At 46.2% G+C, this 15,475-nt stretch overlaps 1 protein-coding gene across 1 annotated transcript in view; it reads right to left on the bottom strand.

The window, feature by feature from the left end:
• The window catches only part of LOC143987550 (sulfotransferase 6B1-like), a 49,761-nt gene that overhangs the window by 21,482 nt on the left and 12,804 nt on the right, over positions 1 to 15,475 (bottom strand). The window lies entirely within an intron of this gene.

The following is a 15,475-nucleotide window of genomic DNA, read 5'->3' as shown; positions in this document are numbered from 1 at the left end:
AGATCAGCTTTAGAGAGGGAGCCAGGGCACACACTGTTAGATGAAGGGGCAAGTAAGGATGGACACGGCGAACGTGGAGAGGTGGCGGGACCCGGGGAGAGGCCTCCCCTGACTGCGCCATCTTGCGCCATGCCGGACTGTTCCTGAGAGCGAAGAAGATACTGTGTGAGGGTCTTTTGAGAGATGCCCCGTGCTTTTTTTTTCTTCGCCGGCATGCACCAAGGTTCTGCGGGTTGAGGGGTGATATATAAAAAAAAAAAGGAGTGAATCGCGGTGTTAACGGCCCTCGGGGATAGGCAGAAGTCCCGGACGGAGCAGAGCTAAGAATTCAAACGTCCATCTTGCTCCGAGCAGCGTATGCGGCCTCTTTGGAAGGGGGTGAGCTGAAGTGGGTGTGGAAAGATAACTGCAAGTTTACTATCTGTGGGCCTGCTGGGATATGTGGTCCCACAGAATGAACCCGACCTTTAAGTGACCCAGGTCCTGTAGGGCAAGGTGGAAGGGGATACTCCCCAGGATATATACTCCAGCTGGGTCTGTGGTAGTGGGAGCTGTGAGAAACTGGGTGTAGCAGGGTGTAGCAAGATGGCCACCAGGATCCAACATAGGCCGGAGCCAGGGTCTTGCCTGGAGAGGGCTGCCAGAGACTATTGTTGCCTGATGCAGTGGGATAAGGGTATCAGTCCTCATAAACCCCCAGAGGTGGCCCAGTAAGATGTCCTCTTGACGTTGTGGAGAGGGGAGGTGGAGGGGAGTAGGCAGAGGAGAGTTCAGATAGCCCCACAGGGGACTCACCCGGCCGGAGGGATGCAGAGCAGGGGATCCCAGAAGACTCCTGTGTGCAGAGGTGCAGCGGGAGCAGCGATTCGGCGGCCGAGTACGCTCCCTCCGGGTTGCCCGGATCCGCCGCCGGAGCGGCCCTCGGGTGGCTCCGCAGGAAAGGCCGGGGATTATGGAGGCCTAGTAGGCCGCAAGATGGCGCCCGGCGAGGAGGCTGACAGCGGCCGAAACGGACCGAATCCTTCGATCCACGGACAGCAGATGGCTGTCAAACACAGATAGGCCTGTGGAGGAGCACCCGAGGAGCAGGGTGGTATAAGTTGTGGGCACTTAGGGCGATCCGGAGTGGAGGATGGCACCAGATTGTCGGAGGTCCTGCGGAGCTCTGCAGAGAAGCGTCCGTCCTTCCTCTGACGGTTTTTATGATGGAGTTCCGCTGAAACGGATTTGCGTACACATGATCACACCAAAGTCTGATCGTTTAGAACGCGGTGATGTACAACATGTACGACGGGACTAGAAAAAGGAAGTTAAATAGCCAGTAGCCAATAGCTGCCCTTGCATCGTTTTTGGTCCGTTAGAATAGCATACAAACGAACGGTTTTCCCGATAGGAATTGATTCCGTTGGAAAGATTTAAAACATGTTCTATTTCTAGGTCCATCAGAGTTTTTGAAAGAGAAAGTCCAATGAAGCCCACAAACAATTGGAATATCTAAAAGTAAAGCATGCTTCTAAAATAAGCTTTTCCCCTAGGAGAGCACCCCGCACAGAAAAGAGAAAAACAATCAGAGGCTTTTCTTTATTTCTAATATAGCCTACTGGTCCTCCTTGAAGTTGTCATCTTATCTCTGTCCAAGCATAGGATCCCTGAAATTCTCAGCATCCAGTTTTACTTCCTGCTCCCTCTGTTTTTCACTGCAATGAAACAGGGAAGAGAAAGAGTGGAGGCAGTGAGGCTAGATGGTGTGTGTGTGTGTGTGTGTGTGTGTGTGTGTGTGTGTGTGTGTGTGTGTGTGTGTGTGTGTGTGTGTGTTTGTGTGTGTGTTTGTGGTTGTGGGGGGACGGAAAAAAAAAAGCAAACTGTATAGTGTGGGGGAGAGGCAGAAGGACTGAATTGTGATGGAAAAGGGAAAAGCATCAACATGAGGCAGGGAAAAGATGCAATGAGACTGGATTGTAGAGGAGAGAGAAAAGGCATGAAATCAGTTTAAGGGGGTGACGTAAGGCAGGGGAGCAGTAGAATGGATCAGCAGAGGCTAAAAAGGATCATATTTGTGGGGACAGTGAGAATGGATTGTGTAAAAGACTAAGACTAAGAAAAGCAAAATGCTAATTGTTAATGAGTGGAGAGAAGGCAGCGGGACCAGTTTGCAGAGTATGGCTGGCCATAGATGGTTTGAATCTTGGCCGGTTCAGCAAGAACTGGCCAAGATTTGAAAAGTGTATGGGCAGGCTGAATGTACCAGGTTGATCGATCAATTTAGGTACAACCAGCCTGCTAGATTTACTTGCAATTATTGATATCAGCTGCTATAGCCACTAGCAATAATCACTGTCTTCTCCCGGCTGGGATGGCTTCCCCACCCTCCCTCACCCCCCCCTGCCGGGGGAACATGATGTCTCAGCAGGAGGGATTCACCAGTCAGCACTGTCTGTGTTGATGGGGGAATCATGTGAACCACGGGTTGCAGTAAAGAAATTTGCACTGTCTATAGCCTGCCTAATGGCGTGTACACACGATCAGAATTTTGGTCGGAAAAAGCTCTGATGTTTTTCCCGACTCAATTCTGATGGGATTCCTTCAAGCTGTCTTGCATACACACAGTCACACCAAATTCCGACTGTCAAGAATGTGGTGACCTACAACACGTACGATGGGACTAGAAAAAGGAAGTTCAATAGCCAGTAGCCAATAGCTTCTGTCTCGTAATTGAATCTGAGCATGTGTGAGTTTTTGCGTGTCGGAATTGCATACACACGAACGCATTTTCGGGTAGGATCTTTTTCCAACCGAAAAATTGAGAACATGCTCTCAATTTTATTGCTGGCGAAGGTTAAAGTTTTTTGCTGGCCGAATTTCTGATCGTGTGTACGTGGCATTAGAGTGGAAGAGGGCAAAGGGTCTGGATAGTGGGGGGAGGAGGACAATGAAAATGGATTGCAATTGGATATATAGGATATATTTTTACAGACTCAAACTATTTTTTGTTATCAATTTGTATAATTTCCAATCTCTTACAAGCATAATGCTTACTGAATGTAATGCCTATTTAATCATGCAACTAAGCATTTATTGTACTCAAGTTAATGTACAAAATTTTACCAATGAAATATGTTTTAAACTGTTTAAGGCAGTAATATTTAAATTGTTTGGTAAAACACAGAAGAGTGTGTTATTTCTAGATGAATTACCAGAAAAATAGGAAATATTACTTTATATGGGGTGAATCAAGAATTACTGTAATATTCTGTGTTATATACAATATTATAAATTACTATGTATCTTTTTCCCAGATAAATGATATATATATATATATATATATATATATATATATATATATATATATATATATATATATATATATATATATATATATATTGTGGTAGTACGGAATCTCCAATCCTGGGACCGGGTTTTGGGACCAGCCAGCAGTCTGGCTGGATGATTGCACAGGTGGGTCTTGGGCTTAAAACAAAGCCAACACCATGGTTCTGGGCTCCACCCTCCCGAGGAATCCAGGCGTGTAAGGGAGAAGAAGTGTGCATGTCTGCACAGGTCGGTCTGTCAGAGTAGACAGAGGGTCCAAGCTTGTGGACTGAAAGAGAAGCTGTTAAAGAGTGCTGAGGTACTGGGTGTACAGGAACTCTGTTAAAGAGCCAAGAGGGCTGCAGCAGAAGTCTGAGCAGCAGTGCTGCTAAAGAGAGCCAGGTGGCTTGGTATTTTTGGTTCTACGTACATTATTGCTGCGGAAAGCTGAAACCCCTGTGTGGGCAACTATTTTGTTATCTGACTTTTCTTTCTTTAATAAAAGTGGGCCTATAAGCCCTGAAAACGGCATATCTGGCGTGGACTCAGCTCACTGGTAAGCTCTACCTTTAAGCTAAAATAACCCCCAAATATTACAAGTGGTGGAGAATGCGGGCATTAGATGGTGGAATCCGGGTCCTTGCTCCACAGTAAGTTCAAGTCAGGAACTATTGGCTGTGTGTGAAAGTGCAGCCAGGCAAAAGGCATTCCGTGTTGCAGGTGGTGTACCTGTGAATGAAAAGTCAAATTTTTTTTTTCCTTGCTATGAACTGTGTTTGTGTGTATGAGACAGCACAATCAGTGTGTGCAATGTGCAGGTGAGGAAAGCTTGCATGAAGAGAAAAGCAACTTGCTTTAAAAGAGACACTTTCATTTTCCTGGACTGTTTAAAGTTGCTCTGGAGTCTCTAAGTATGGGGCGGTCAAAGCTCTTAAAAGAAGCCAGGTTTGCTGAAATGAGAGACAGAGCTCTGTGGTTGGAGGGGATGTTACCGCCTGAACGAGCCCCATACATACCTGATCAGAGTTTATCAAGGAGAAAAAGGGCTGGGGTTGTCCCTAGCAACCCTGGTGCAATGAGTGCACAGGTGACTGCTGTTATGGAGAGTCCACCAGCATTTGAATCTGCAGTGGATTGGTGCAAGCGGCATTTAGCAGCCCTGGACCAAGCTACAGAGGAAAGGAAGCCAACCCTCAGTGCAAGGGGAAAGCCGCTGGATGTCCATAACTGGAAGAGGGCTGTTGTTGCCCCTGGCAAAGCTGATGCAGTTAAAACAGCTAATGTGAAAAATGTGAATGTGTCACAGCATGAGACGGGATCCAGCAGAGAGAAGCCCATGCTATATGCAAGGAGAGAGGCTGATCAATGGCTGAGGATGAGAGTGGTTGCCCATAGCAACGCAAAGGAAGCCAATCGGGCTGTCTCTGTACCATGGGCTATGTCTAATAAGGATCGTGGAAAGTGGCTTAAGGAGGAGCCAATTTATCATGTTGGAGAGAGCCAGCAAAGTTCTGCTGGGAGAGTGCGGTCTCCCATGGCAACCGGAGTGAAATTTATGCCTGAAAGGAGCTGCAGTAGAGGTTTGGTTCAGCGTCCCCACAAAGAGGCCTGTGCATTCCGGCCAGCTGGGAATCACCAGGAGAGAATCGCTTTGGGAAAAAATCGTCCAGTACCATGCCTGGAATGTGGCCAGCTGGGGCATGGCATGTTTTCTTGCCCTAGGTTGTGGAATACGGCTGGAGATAATGTTGCTGAGAAAGTTTTGTCTGTAGGCCCAGATTCCGGTGAAAATATGTTTGCAGTCACCCCTAGCAACAAGAAGTTTCCTGTTGTGCCTGCAGGGGGTGCTAAACGGTGGGAGATGCCTGCTGTAGTTTCATCCCATGGCCACCAGGAGGAATTGGCCAGTAAAAGTGCAGCAGAGGACTGGTGCATAAGACGACGTACTCAAATGAAGATGGTGACCCCAACTACTGCGGTGGGTAAGACTGTCTTTAATGGAACTGCTGATTTCATGTATAAAAGGACTGGTTACGAGACTGTCCATGATGATGTGAGAGTGACCCCAGTTAGTGGGGCCACTGAATGTGCACTTGAGAATGACTTTTCCCTATATAGTGGGAATGCAAGGGTTAAAATCCAAATAGAACCTGTATTGATGACTAAAAGTGTTGTGTCTAATGACTATCAGGCTCAAGTTGACCATGGGCTAGGACAGCCTACAAATGCGAAAAATGCTATAAGTGTTACTGTTAATGAAAAGTTTAATGCTGTTGGGAAAACTTTTGCTCGGAAAGAACCTGGGGTTATCAAAAATGTGCCGTTGCCTATAGCAACTGGTGGTAAGACAGCACAGTTGTCCACAGGAATCTCCAGGGAACTTCATGTGTTGGAGTCAGAGGTTGCCCTGGACAACTGCGATGTCACTCTGGTGGGACAGAATGGAACTGTACCGTGTAATGGTAATGTGTTAGTGCAAGCTGCTAGTACTAAAAATGTGCAGGTAAATGGTGGATTAACACAACCTATAAAAAATGCAAAGGTGTGTGAGGCTTATGAAATGCAAGCAGAGCAAGGTGGTGAATATGGTGTATTGCAACCTGTGCTACCACAGTCTGATGTGATTTACAATGACTGGTGTTATGAGTCTGCAGCTGAGCCAGTCTGTTCTTATGTGTCTCCGTGGGCAGATGGATCGGTGCTGAGGAGTACCGCAGAAGGGAGCGCACATACAACAGATTGGGATAGTTGGAGCAAAGATCTTATCTCCCTGATAGATAGGGCTTTTATGCACAAAGATAAGGTGGACAAGGTTTCTGCTGGGCCAGCAGGAGGGGCTGCAGAACAGCCTGTACCTGAGGGCGTGGTGGCTGCTGCAGGAGTTAACCCTGGTGAGCAGGATGAACCAAATAAGGGCACAGCAGAGACATTGTCCGTGACCCACAAAACTGAGGTTGGCATGGAGTGGCAACGTGACGTCACTGGTAATGTTCTGGAGCAGTTCACTGATGCTGAGCCTGAGAAGTTGGGTATGAGTCCAGCAATTGGCAGCGCTCTGATGGAGCACCAGGCTGTGTTTACCTCCAGCTGCGAGAAGGTTCCGTTAACCATTGCAACTTTTCAAGTCTCAGCAAGTGAGTCTCTCTGCATCCCCAGTGTCATGAAAATCCCCAGGAAGGACTTAGGTCTGGAGTCAAGGGCCTGGTTATTAACGGAAGCATTAAAAGAGATGCTTGAACTTTGGGATGTACAACCAATCTATACTAGTGTGTCTCCTCCACAGTCTTATGGTCTGGTATTGCGGAGTACCACTAGGTGGAGCACTGTATGGCAGGCTGTACAGAGCAAAGCAATACAGGACAGGAATGGTTTATTCCTAAATTTGCTACTTTTGTTAAAAGTTGCCGCTACGTATGCTGCTAGATTAGCTCCAGAAGAAATATTTGAGACAGATATTGGAGAAGTTGAAAATAAGCCTAAAATGTCTGTGGTTACACCTCCTAACAGCCAGATGGGAAGCATTTCTGCTGCTATGGTCCAGTGTGGTGCTGGTCAGTTGTTGGTGAAGGGCACGTATACTGCACCAGTAGAAAAACCAAATGAGGTGGAAGGGCCATGTGTGGACCTGAAAGCAGCAGAGATCCTGACCAGGGCTCAAACAAAGGTGGTTAAAGAGACTGGGGTCCCCAGTCCAGTGCTTGGTTTAGGTGACAAACCTAATAAGGTCCCCGGGACAGGGGAATGGACAAGGAGTGTGATAAAAATTGTATGTGGATCAGACCAGAGCTTGCCTGTTCCGGTGGATAAAAATACAGATGGCATCAGAACAGGTCAAGTGATAGGACAGCTGCCTGCAGAGTGGGTGAACCCAGGGGAGGTGGCGTCCTGTGAGGTTCCAGTGGGTGATGGCGGCCCTCCAGTATGTGTGCCCTCTGTGGACTCTACCCTAGCAAATGTTGGAAAAAAAGGCATTGGTGACATGTGCAACATTGAGAGGTCTAATGTTGGTTTGAATATGTCTGTCAATGATGAAACAAATAATGTGTTAATGGTACATGATAATGTGGTGTCCAAAGGTACAGGTAAACCTAGTAATCAATTAGTGACTGCTGAGGCAGGTACCAGAAATAAGAGGTGGGTTTCCGTTCTAAACACTATAGAAATAGGCCCCCTACAGTCTCAGAACAGTACTGCTGAGATAGTTTTGGGGAAACCTGGGAACCTGAAGCGTGGAGGCAGAAGGGTTGGTAGAAAGACCAACGGGAACCCATTAAGATTTCAGGAGAGGAAGTGCTTATGGAAATTCACTCGGAAGAAAAGTTGGGAAGGTCGCATCAAAGCTCATAGCAGAGTGACAGTAAGGCTTAGAGGGAGACACCAAAGGAGGCATTGGGTGGAGTTCCCCGTTAGGAGAAGCGAGGTTGGACAGGAGGGTACTTCTGTAAATGGTATCTGGCACAGAGGTGCCAAAAGTAACTTGGGTGTTCCGCCCTCGGGGTCGAAACAAAGGGGGGGGATATGTGGTAGTACGGAATCTCCAATCCTGGGACCGGGTTTTGGGACCAGCCAGCAGTCTGGCTGGATGATTGCACAGGTGGGTCTTGGGCTTAAAACAAAGCCAACACCATGGTTCTGGGCTCCACCCTCCCGAGGAGTCCAGGCGTGTAAGGGAGAAGAAGTGTGCATGTCTGCACAGGTCGGTCTGTCAGAGTAGACAGAGGGTCCAAGCTTGTGGACTGAAAGAGAAGCTGTTAAAGAGTGCTGAGGTACTGGGTGTACAGGAACTCTGTTAAAGAGCCAAGAGGGCTGCAGCAGAAGTCTGAGCAGCAGTGCTGCTAAAGAGAGCCAGGTGGCTTGGTATTTTTGGTTCTACGTACATTATTGCTGCGGAAAGCTGAAACCCCTGTGTGGGCAACTATTTTGTTATCTGACTTTTCTTTCTTTAATAAAAGTGGGCCTATAAGCCCTGAAAACGGCATATCTGGCGTGGACTCAGCTCACTGGTAAGCTCTACCTTTAAGCTAAAATAACCCCCAAATATTACAATATATATATATACTTGTAAAGTTAATATAGGGCTAGTGGCGCTACCCGTGCTAGACTGCTTATTCCCTCTATCAAATGACCAAATCCTATTTAACAGATACTTATTATAGATCAATTAGTGTGCACACCACATTGTCAGCCGTGTGTATACTAGTTATTATGGGTAGGATAATAGCCCAAAAGGGGGAAGAAAAAACAGGTAAATAAAGGTGAAGAAAGTAAACCTATATATATATATATATATATATACGTAACGTACCCTCCTATAGATTAAAAAAACCCGAATGTATTTCCTCATACACAGTTCTATTCTACTGTATATGCAGGGAGACTTCAGGTCTTAATCTCAGTACTACTACTGTAGCTTTAGCAGATGTGTGAAAAATATGTAAACTGTAAACTAATAAGGTGCATAAGTGCAACAAAAGTGCTATAAAGTGCAAAACCATTGCTGAGGACGTCTATGACGAAACGCGTACAACAGAGCCACGCACACTACGTCACTTCCGGTCTGTCGAGCCTGTGGAGCGCAGCTGGAATGCACGCCGCTCGCCTGCGATCTCTCTGACAGAGCCGGCAATATATTACATAACGCTGCAGCGGTAAACTTTTCTAGCTAAACTTTTACTTTTAGTATTTTTCATCTTTTGATTTTTTTGACCTTCAACTATAGAAATAAGGACTACTACTTTCCAAAGCGGTCTGGCAAAATGTGGTATTAACCATCTAGCTCCTATAGGAGAGTTCTATCCCACTTTGGCCATATATAGTGGTCCTATTTCAGTTTTCCCAGCAGGTTTTCCATTGTAAGGTAGCCTGTGAGGCATATGCAATTTTTTTGTATTTTTTGTGTTTTATTGATTTTTTTCATTTATTATTTTTCTGCTGTTATGGCATCTTTTTAATAAAGTATTGTTTTAAGGACTAACTCCCCCTTTCTTAAAGAGTCCTCTTTTGTGAGTTCTCTTTTGCTTTAGACATCCTACAACAAGTTATACAAAGCTTTTGGGAGTGTATGTCAAAGATTTTTTTCTACTAAAATATAAAATATACTCCATGGTGATCAATATACTACACTATGAGAATCGATCTTTCTCCCCCCTGAGGAACGATCCTGTCCGCTTAACATCGTTTGATAAAAGGAGTACCATCGTTTGGAAAAAAGGAGTACCATCAGAGTACCAAGCATACAGCTGGGAGGTGGAAGTATCCGATGCAAGGCGAACAGAGGCGGAGAGTCTACATGCCCATAACCCCCTAGGGGGATATGAATCTGGTGAGTGGGGACCCAAAGGGGCATGAGCACAGAAGTCACTGGATTCATGCGATCACGAAAGTCACCTTTTTCTTTTTTTTGAGTCGTTTTTTGAGCAGCTTGGAACTTTATAAGACATCAATTGAACTTCATAAGTTGCACTGAACACTTTTGTATTTGGAATAATACACTTATAGTGTTTGTGTTGTAATTTTCCACAACGTTTACAATTTTCATGGCTGAGGACTACTGAGTATACATTGACTTATCGCGGCCATCCGCACAGTTTACAAATATCCTTACATATTTTGTGTTTTTCGCACGGTACACCTTATTTATGTATGAGGGTTTGGATTGTTGCTTGTAGGTTTACCTGTACAAACCCTTTCGCACTGTTTTGCACTTTATAGCACTTTTGTTGCACTTATGCACCTTATTAGTTTACAGTTTACATATTTTTCACACATCTGCTAAAGCTACAGTAGTAGTACTGAGATTAAGACCTGAAGTCTCCCTACATATACAGTAGAATAGAACTGTGTATGAGGGAATATATTCGGGTTTTTTAATCTCTAGGAGGGTACGTCACGTATATATATATATAGGTTTACTTTCTTCACCTTTATTTACCTGTTTTTTCTTCCCCCTTTTGGGCTATTATCCTACCCATAATAACTAGTATACACACAGCTGAAAATGTGGTGTGCACACTAATTGATCTATAATAAGTATCTGTTAAATAGGATTTGATAGAGGGAATAAGCAGTCTAGCCACTAGCCCTATATTAACATTACAAGTAGCTATAGAGCCACAGACTCCTGACAGAGGCTGAGGAATTAAAGGGCGGCAGCAACCTAAATCCCCTTCCCTAAGCGCGGCCATTTATACATATAATTTATATATATATATATATATATATATATATATATATATATATATATATATATATATATATATATATTGTAGACATGTCACTGGAGAAGTGGTTGAGGGGGTGTACATCTCACCTAGGTTGCTACACAGTGTGAGATGGAAAGTCCAGGATGGATCAGTTTCTCAGCAGCAATATGCTGCTGAGTTGTTATTTAATCTTGCCGGGCCTGGGTTTATATGGAATGGCAGGTAGGTTTGGTAGAGGGACCTGTCATTCCACACCCCCCATCCCTCGTTCCAGTTCTGGGTTTTGGATCAGGTGAGCTTTGATCCTAATTAGCCTGGGAAGGTAAAGGCTCTGCGGGCCTGCAGGTGTTTGCTCTCAGCCAGGGAAACGAACAGTCTGTGTGTTTGAGGAAGCTGCAAGCACAGCCACTGCTGGAGCTAAAATCCACCCTGCGATATCCAGGCGAAAGACGCTGTGTTTATAAGTGTCAGATAGGTGAGAAGAACCTGTTAGTAAGCGCCCTGCCGGGCTAGGTTGTTTGTTTTTGTTATTATTTTGTTCCTGTTATACACAAGAAGCACGGTGTTGCTGTATATTTTGTTTGTTGGACTGTTTGTACCACGAATAAACGCCAAGGTCTACTTTATAAAGTCCAAGTCTGCTGTGAACTGTGTCCAAACACACCCTACCCCGGGAAGATCCCTTACAATTGGTGGAGGTAGCGGGCAACACGGTTGCTAGGGGCAACGGTGTGGACAGACTTGGCTACAGCTGCTGATGTCCTGGGTGAAAGCTGCAACTACACTCCAAGAACAGTCCAGCAACATGGAGGAGATGCTGAAGCAGTTTATGCAAGTGAGTTTGCAACAACAGCAGGCTCAGACAGAGGCCAATAGACGACATGAACAGTCCATGGCTGCACAACAGCAGATGCATAAGGAAGAGTTGCAAGCTTTGCGCCAAAGCCAACAACAACTTATCGAGCACCTGATAGTAAATCGAGAGGCGCCTGTGGTTGCTAATCCACCCACAGTGATGGGAGCCGCTCCAGAGATTTTTTTTGGGAGAAGGACTGTGCAGAAAGCGCTGCAAAAGATGACTGCTGAGGACGATGTTGAGGCCTATCTAACAGTATTTGAGCGCGTGGCTGAGCGAGAGAAGTTACCAGCCGCTGAGTGGGCAGAGGTAATTGCGCCCTATTTAACAGGTGAACCTCAAAAGGCCTACTATGACCTCAGTGAGCAAGAGGTTAAGGACTATACTCGGCTAAAAGAGGAGATACTTGCCCGACTAGGAGTTACTACTGCAGTCCGTGCCCGGAGGGTACGCAACTGGAGCTACAGTCTGGACAAATCAGCGAGGTCCCAGATGTATGACCTAATCCATTTGGCAAGAAAGTGGTTGGAGCCAGACACTTCTACTCCTGCACAAATCCTAGAGAAGGTCGTGATGGATCGCTACCTCCGAGCGCTTCCTACTGACCTGCAATGCTGGGTGGGACAAGGTGATCCTAAGAATGCAAACGAACTTGTCAACCTTGTGGAGAGGTTCCAGGCGACTGAGGACTACCTCCGTGATGTTCCTGCAGCATCTTCACCTCCCCGGAGCGCCAGATCTGTGCCGTCAGCTGGTAAGAGACTTCCATCTATTGGGGGAGTGTGGAGGGGTGCTGATGGAGGGAAAAGGGCTCAAGTGGTGTCTCAGGGACAAAAGACTGGTGACGGTCCCGGGTGGCTAAGGGGCTCTGAAAAGGACTCCTTGCCAAAGAGACCAGGCCCTATCCAGTGTTGGAGATGCCATGAGGCGGGACACGTGTCGGCCCATTGCCCTCTTACCACTGAACCCATGGAGTGTGACGCTAGCCGGCGTCAGTCGCTGTTTGCGGAACCATCTTGTGCTGCAGTTCCTGGACTAGAGACTGAACCGCAAATCTGCAATATTACCATCAATGACCTTCCCGTTGAGGCGTTAATGGACTCGGGAAGCCTCGTAACCTTGGTGCATGCTAGCCTGGTGGCTGGGGACTTAGAGTCTAAAAAGCATATGAGTGTTGTGTGCATACATGGTGATACAAAAGTGTACCCTATAGTGCTGGCTAAAGTCGGGACTGAACAAGGCACCGTACAATATGAAGTGGGTGTGGTAAAAAACCTCATGCATAATGTAATATTGGGGCGCGATTTTCCATTATTCTGGGCTCTCTGGGAAAAAAGAAAAATCCCCAAAAGGAGTGGGGATACCTCTAAGGGGGTTGCTTTGTCCCCTGTGAATGATAGAAGTGTGCAGGATGAAAATGATTGTTCTCCTTTGCAGGTCCTGGCTGGGGAGGAGGAGGCTCCTCCCACTGAGCAAAATATACTAGACTTAGAGGTGTCTAGGGATAATTTTGGCGCTGCACAATTACAGGACCCCACTCTCAAAAATGCGAGAGAGCAGGTTGCTGTTATGAATGGGGTACCTCAGGAACCAGATGCTGAAAAAAGATTTCCACATTTTTCGGTGACTAAGGATCTTTTCTATAGAGTCAATAAGGTTAAGGATGAGATTGTGGAACAGCTTCTGGTACCTAAGCCGTACCGGCGTCAGGTGCTTGACATGGCACATAACCATGTTCTTGGGGGACACTTGGGGACTGACAAAACGCGAGAGAGGGTTCTCCAGAGGTTTTTTTGGCCGGCGATATATGATGACATTAAAAAATACTGCGAGTCGTGCCCCACAGGTCAGGTTAGTGCCCCAGTGTCACATTTTCGCAGTCCTTTGGTTTCGCTCCCTATTATAGAGGTGCCTTTTGAGCGTATTGCCATGGATTTAGTGGGTCCCGTGGTAAAGTCAGCTAGAGGACACCAGTATATTTTGGTAGTCATAGATTATGCGACCTGCTATCCTGAGGCTGTACCCTTAAGAAACACTGCATCTAAAACAATTGCACGTGAGTTGTTTTATATGTTCTCTAGGACTGGGATCCCCAAAGAAATCCTAACTGACCAAGGTACGCCATTTATGTCAAAACTGATGAAGGAATTATGCAAACTATTTAAAGTCTCACACATCCGTACCTCTGTATACCACCCCCAGACGGACGGATTGGTGGAGAGATTTAATAAAACTTTGAAACATATGTTGAAGAAAGTGGTGGGAAAAGATGGTCGTGACTGGGATCATTTATTACCCTACCTCATGTTTGCTATTAGGGAGGTGCCCCAAGCATCCACAGGGTTCTCACCATTCGAGTTGGTCTATGGTCGTCACCCTAGGGGTCTACTGGACATTGCAAAAGAGACATGGGAGAGTGAGTCCACCCCATACAAGAGTGTTATTGAGCATGTAGCACAAATGCAGGACCGTATAGCCACTGTAATGCCCCTGGTAAGGGAACACCTCCAGAGAGCTCAAGAGGCCCAAAGTAGAATTTACAACCGGTCCGCAAGAATCAGGACATTCAACCCAGGCGATAGGGTCCTTATACTAGTCCCCACTGTTGAGAGTAAATTCTTAGCGAAGTGGCAAGGTCCTTATGAAATTGTTGAAAAGATCAGTGAGGTGAACTACAAGGTGCACCAACCAGGTAGAAGGAAGCCTTTCCAAGTTTATCACATAAACTTGATCAAGCCCTGGAAAGACAGGGAATCCTTGGTGGCGACAAATACTGTTAATAATTTGTCACCACCAATCCCTCCAGTCAAAGTAGGTGATGCTCTATCAGTGTCACAGAAACAGGAGGCTCTGGAATTTTTACAGAAAAACAAAAACAAGTTCTCTGACCTCCCAGGGCGTACCCACCTCATCCATCATCACATTGAAACTGAGCCTAGAAGCAGAGTAAACCTAAAGCCCTATAGGATACCGGAGGCACGTAGGAAAGCCGTATCTGACGAGGTAAAACGTATGCTTGATCTGGGGGTAATTGAGGTGTCACAGAGTGAATGGTCCAGCCCGATTGTGCTAATCCCAAAGCCCAATGGAACTTGGAGGTTCTGTAACGATTTCAGAAAGTTGAATGAGATCTCCAAGTTCGATGCTTATCCTATGCCCAGGGTAGATGAGTTGATTGAGAAGTTAGGTAACGCCAGGTACATAACCACCCTCGATCTCACAAAGGGCTACTGGCAGATTCCACTTTCTGGCGAGGCTAAAAAGAAAACTGCATTCTCCACCCTGATGGGCTATTCCAGTATGTAGTGATGCCATTCGGGTTACATGGAGCGCCTGCAACTTTCCAGAGGTTGATGGACTTGATTCTGCGACCACATCGGGATTACTCAGCCGCCTACCTCGATGATGTGGTCATTTTTAGCCCTGATTGGGAAAGTCACCTCTGTAAGGTACAGGCCGTGTTGGATACCATAAGTGATGCAGGGTTGACCATAAATGCCGAGAAGTGTGCTCTAGCCCTAGAAGAGGCCAAATATCTGGGCTACATTGTTGGGAGAGGATTGATTAAGCCACAGCTAAATAAAATTGAGGCAATACAGAATTGGCCTAGACCCCTGACAAGGAAACAGGTTAGAGCTTTCCTGGGTATTACCGGTTATTACCGTAGATTTGTGCCGAACTTTGCCTCAGTTGCTGCTCCACTAACTGACTTGACAAAGGGCGGAAAGACAGCAATGGTCACGTGGACCCCAGAGGCCGAGAAGGCTTTCCAAAGCCTTAAGTCTGCCTTGTGCCAACCACCTGTGTTAGTTACCCCCAATTTCAGGCGAGAATTTCTGGTCCAGACAGATGCCTCTAACACAGGCTTAGGTGCAGTACTCTCACAAGTAGTGAATGGTGAGGAGCATCCGATGACATACTTGAGTAGAAAACTAACCCCGGCCGAGAAAAATTATGCCATTGTGGAGCGAGAATGTTTGGCAGTGAAGTGGGCCCTAGAATCTTTAAAGTATTACTTGCTAGGCAGGAAATTCAAGTTGGTGACAGACCATGCCCCCCTAACATGGATGAAGTTAAACAAGGAGAGAAATGCAAGAGTGACTAGATG

Source organism: Lithobates pipiens, unplaced genomic scaffold (genome assembly GCF_037356315.1).
Source record: "Lithobates pipiens isolate NorthernLeopardFrog02 unplaced genomic scaffold, aLitPip1_a1.2 Scaffold_18, whole genome shotgun sequence".
Classification (NCBI taxonomy): Eukaryota; Metazoa; Chordata; class Amphibia; order Anura; family Ranidae; genus Lithobates; species Lithobates pipiens.
This window is presented reverse-complemented; position numbering and strand designations above follow the sequence as displayed.